Source organism: Grammomys surdaster, unplaced genomic scaffold, assembly GCF_004785775.1.
Source record: "Grammomys surdaster isolate TR1022 unplaced genomic scaffold, NIH_TR_1.0 125460, whole genome shotgun sequence".
Taxonomy (NCBI): domain Eukaryota; kingdom Metazoa; phylum Chordata; class Mammalia; order Rodentia; family Muridae; genus Grammomys; species Grammomys surdaster.
Window position 1 is genome coordinate 623,927 of NW_021620323.1, and position 4,626 is coordinate 628,552.

Genomic DNA, 4,626 nt, shown 5'->3' on the forward strand with positions numbered 1-4,626 from the left:
GTCAGATTCTTGCCAAGCAACCCCGAAGGCTTGAGAGTTTTCTTATGTTTCTTCTACCAACTCAATCCAATTGCAAGAAGCACAAACAGATGGACCGTTTCTAAAGGAAGCTGTGTACTCACTGTGTGCATACTCTAGGCCTCCTGGTCTCAATACCAGTGTACTCACTGGGTCTACACCCTAGGGCTCCCTGGTCTCAGCACCCATCGACCTTGGGGGTTACCAAGACACATGACAACACTAAGAGAGAAGCTTAAAATGTGTGGGATCAGTACTTCCCTTTTGAGGTTCTCCACACTTCCCAGCTACTCCTGTGATGTGTTCCCCATCTGTCTTCATGTTGGGGAAGCTCACCAGACTTCTTTTTCTTCTCCCAGACCTGGTCTTCACCCTGGAAGTGAAGGTGAAGAGGAACAAAAGTGACATTCCCTGATTACAGTGCCCTGAACATAGCAGGAAACTGGACAAAGCCTGACAGATTGGCTAGAGTTGGCACCATGTTCCTTGGGACCCTTCCAGAAACATCTATTGTGCTCTTTAACTGTCCTGACCGACAGTCTCCCAAGGACCAGGACCTCAGCAGGTTTCATAGGAGTCAGTCAGCCTCTGTACTTGTAGACCAGCTAGCAGCAATATGCTTGGTTCTGGGCTGGGTGACCGAGTATACAGAATGAGCTCTTTGTCATTTCTATGTTCTTTGCATCTCTGATGCTGGACAGATGAAGAATGGTGAGCTACAGACGGACGTAACAAATTACCCATAAAATATATTCATAATCATCTGATAACCAAAAATGGGAAGCAGGCCACCGATCACATTAAACTTCTGTTGCCTTGGCAAAGACTGTTAAATTAACCTTGAAAACACCCATAATCCCTTGGTAGTTCACAGAAAAACAACATTTCCTGTCCAGCACCATGGCTGCTCCTCCCGTGGCCTTCCCTCCTTTCCCCTTCTGTCTCAGCAATTGTCACTTGCTGTCACTCAGCCTTTTTCTATCAAGGCACGCTTTCTTCAGAATTCTGTCCTCATCTGGGAAGTTTGTGAAAGGGCGTCAATCACCACATCCATCATGCCTTCATGAGCTAAAAAGAAGCCTGTAGGTTCCTGACCAAAGCAAGACCCATCCTCAGATTTCAACTATATCTAGCAACAAAATGAGTCTGCAAAATCATTTCCTTTTACAGCTCTCTGAAAATCAAGGGAAATAAACAATCTCCTGCAATGAATGTTTGTGTCAGAAGATAAGAACATGGCCCAACTAATCAATCACACAGCCAGCCTTTTTCCCATTTATTTTAAGCAATATTTCTTCTTGCCAAATTTTCTTCTGCTTTCTTTGGAAGGGTGGAAGCTAGTGACTTCCAGGCACACAGATATTGTTTCAGGCTCTGGGGAGAGAACTTCCTTGTGACACACACACCACATTTAAAAGTTTATTTATATCTATGTGTGTGTGTGTGTGTGTGTGTAGTATGTATATTATTACTCACCTCCTAAAGTGAGTGAATGAACTCATTATCTGTCTAATCCTTATTTCTTAAAGGTAGATTTGTAATGAACTATTATATGCCCCTAACTAATCTGAAGTCCCAGCAATGCGGTTCTCCGCAGTCTCAGCATGCCATGGGTGCCAGCTGCATTTATAAGACTGACCTTAGTTTGCATACTCAGTATCAGGTATGTTTCAGTATTTTCATATTTTCTACACTGGCTTGAAAAGGCTATTTATTACCACAGAGTCACTTCACCAGTAAATATTTATAGGCAGTTTTATTTCCAGTTTAGAATTTGAGTATCGTATCTTATGATACCTACAAAAGGCATTGTTGATTTGCTATTTTAGCTTTTGATAGAGAACATGTTTATAGCCTGGTGGTGGGAGGTTTCTTCTTTAATAATTTACAAAATTACCTGCAGTAAAAACTTTCACCTGTTCTTTGTTTCCTTAGTGCCACAAAATTGGAATTACATATAAAAACCTTTCCTCCAGGAGATTTATAGCTACCAGAGACAGAAACTCTCCACTTAAATTTTTATGAAACATCAAAATTACAGCCAGGCTTTAGCAAAACAATAGAAAGAAGCCTTCATTGGGCGAAGAGTCTTTCCAATATTTGAAGACATCATTCTTTATCTCCCGTTTAATCTTTATTTTCCTGTGGCGGCTTCTTTCTTTGGTTCTATCGATTCCCCTGTGTGGACGTGCCGTCTGTTCATTTGTCTTTCATTACAGAAGGTTCTGAGTCCCAAGCACAGGGGCTAACTCTAGCCACAGGATCTGTTTCTCAAATACTTGTGCTTTTCCAATTTAATTTGACATTGTTCTACGAACACACTGATGCCCAGTCTCTTTCTTTTCCCTAGGATTGACCACTGCATGCTTGATTAGAGTGATGTGGAAGCAACCTGGTGGCCCCAAGTAAAAAAATCCAAAGAGATACAGAGACAGAAAAATCCAAAGCCTGTCCTTTATAACTATTCAAATTTTAAATCTCTCTTTATTGGATTACATTTTAATAAAGGGTTTATGTAATATCCACAAAGCAGTTATCAATTAATTGCCCATGGAAAGTTAAGGCATGTTACACAAGAGTAGTTATTGTACTCAGGACATTAGACATATGTTACATAAAAGATGCAGTCACCTTGAAATTATACTAGTAAGGCTGCCTTGTTCCTATAGAGTATTTTATATTCCATTGTGAAAATTGAGTTAAAAACCTATCAGGAGATGAAGGCAGCTTGTTCCAAATGGTTCAAGGTAGGCTTAAAGGTACTTACATTTAGCTCAATAGAATTTGAAAGCATTGCATTCCATAATTGAAGAATTTCTGAAGTTCTTCATCCCCTCCTAGATTCTGTGGACTGAGGCTCTGTATTTCAGAGAAGAAGCAGGTCTCACACTTGGGACCTTGGTTGGTCTCATGCATCAATACAGAGTTACTCATGGATACTGACTCTGACCTTGGCAAGGTAATGTGTTCTATGCAGGCAGCTGTGTCTGGAGGACTTGAGAGCACCAGGACATAGGTCTAAGGTCCAGAGAGAACTTAGTGGCAACATAGTCCCTAGGTCTGACATACAGAGATAAGGAGAATGGTAAGCTTCCAGCTTCAAAATGGTGGTATCACTCTGAGAGAATAGCAGGGATCTCGGAGAAGAACAAGTTCAAGTAAGAGAGGAAAGAGGACAGACTTAAGATATACTAAATCTGTGGACAACAGAAAATTTCAGCTCCAAATAATGTTGTCATTTAGGAGAATGGAAGTTTAGCATACTTGTGGGGAGGTTATATACCATTGAGTGTGTTATTTTTGTAGTTACCGGAAGTAACAATCACCCCCTCGTGAGTCTGAAGAAACGATGGCAATGTGTGCACTATAACTATAATCTAAAGCATCAGAAAATCAAAGTCATTACTTTAGGGCATTATACTACATTGATTTTTAGGGAAAATATTACCTTCATGGTTATAGTTTAATTTAAAAATGCCAGAAACCCATTTAACTACTCATTAAATTAATTTGAACAAAATCTAAGTAAAAATTTAAAAAATATACCCAATATCTAACTACTTGAAAACAATGATAAATGATAAACTCATTCATGCATCAGCCTTTATTGCTTATGTATCTGTTCCTGGGGGTCACTGAAGGGGAAATGGGACACAGGATACAACCATCACCTCTAGTGAATGAAAGCAAGATCAGGGGGAGATGAGCTATCATTCCAAGTTGAGAGTGATCTGTCAGGAAACCATACACAGGCATGTGTGTATCTACAATTGTCTAATTCTACAAGGAAGAAAACCTGGGAAAGCAAGGGTGCTGGGCCCTGATTGGCTGACATCACAGTTTCACATGAGGAGGGATGTTCTAGGTAAGAGATACCAGTGTCCATGACTGATTCCCACAACTGCTTATAAAAAGCAACTTACACTAGATTGGACTTAGGTTCAGGAATCTACAGGGGATTAGGACTTAGAAGGGGCCTTCTTCTCATGCCCAGGAGCCAAACTTTTCTCTGAAGAACCCAATGGCTCTAATGGAAATATTAATGATTCTGCGGAACTATAAGTGTCATAGATTTTTGCCTGACAAGCTTTTCATCTAAGGCCTAATTTCCCTGTTGCAGTTTTGGTCATTCATTGCTGTCAAAAGTAGCTTCAATGAAAATTCAGCTAAGTACTTATGACCAGTTTTGAAATGAACTATAGCTGATGTATGAAATGTGAAAGATCATCACATTTCTATGGAAATAACCTGCTGAACTCAGGGACTTGATGATGAAGCCTCAGAATTGCAGCTACACAGTTAAATTTGTTGTCATGTGACAACAAATCCCTGATGAGTAACAATGTACTTGTATCCTGGGGAATCATAACAATACCCAGGAGTCAGGAAAACAGTGATTATCATCATCGTATAGTTCACGATGGTTTGATTTACCAGGACTGGTTTGATAATGCTGTCTATAATCTTAAACCCTAATGTCTGTGTCTTACATTAAAGGGCCCCAGAGTACAAAGGCACTAGAGTGAATGGATAGATGACAGAGAAAGATACACCTAGAGATAGGTAGGTGATGAATAATATATAGCTACATAAGTGATAGATAGTAGA